The 556-nt window shown below is 40.5% G+C and overlaps 1 long non-coding RNA gene across 1 annotated transcript in view; it reads right to left on the bottom strand.

Moving 5' to 3' along the window:
- Positions 1-132: 132 nt before the first annotated feature.
- Positions 133-556, bottom strand: part of LOC113340799 — an 859-nt gene continuing 435 nt past the window's right edge. The window contains exon 2 of the long non-coding RNA XR_003355650.1: positions 133-550. This is a non-coding gene — a long non-coding RNA (uncharacterized LOC113340799). The remainder of the gene's footprint in view (positions 551-556) is intronic.

Below are 556 nucleotides of genomic sequence, written 5' to 3'. Positions count from 1 at the left end.
ACTGAATTGATATTTATAACTCTAAGACACCCAAGTAGCTTAGTTTATCAGGATAAGCAATGGTCATGTGCCTCAAAGATCCTGCTGTCAGACTGCTTTCCATATGAACGGGTCAAAACTAAAACGCACAGATTACCAACAAATTCCAGCCTAATAAAAGAGTAACTTCATTACAGAAAGGTCGGGTTTGAATTATCAACCATTATACAGCAGTCCCACATCATTTTACAGTAACTTTACTAAACCACTTACCTCCTAATTTAACCTACTCTACTACTACTTGTGTCCTGCAGCATGGTTGATGGAGTAAATTGACCAGATTCCGTTGTACACCAGCTTCGGTTGTACCCCGTTCTTCTTCGTAAATTTGTGAGGCTATTTTCGAAAGAGTAGTCACAACTTCTGCTATAGGAGGTCTTTTGATAAACTTTCGATGTATACACATCTTCACAAGCCCAAGAGCTTGGACAAGTCCGCGATATGGATACTGTCCTTTCATGAGCGGGTCAGCTATTTCTTTGAACTTCTTACTACGGAGTAACCGTCGTGCCTGCAA

Source organism: Papaver somniferum, unplaced genomic scaffold (assembly GCF_003573695.1).
Source record: "Papaver somniferum cultivar HN1 unplaced genomic scaffold, ASM357369v1 unplaced-scaffold_23869, whole genome shotgun sequence".
Lineage (NCBI taxonomy): Eukaryota > Viridiplantae > Streptophyta > Magnoliopsida > Ranunculales > Papaveraceae > Papaver > Papaver somniferum.
This window is presented reverse-complemented; position numbering and strand designations above follow the sequence as displayed.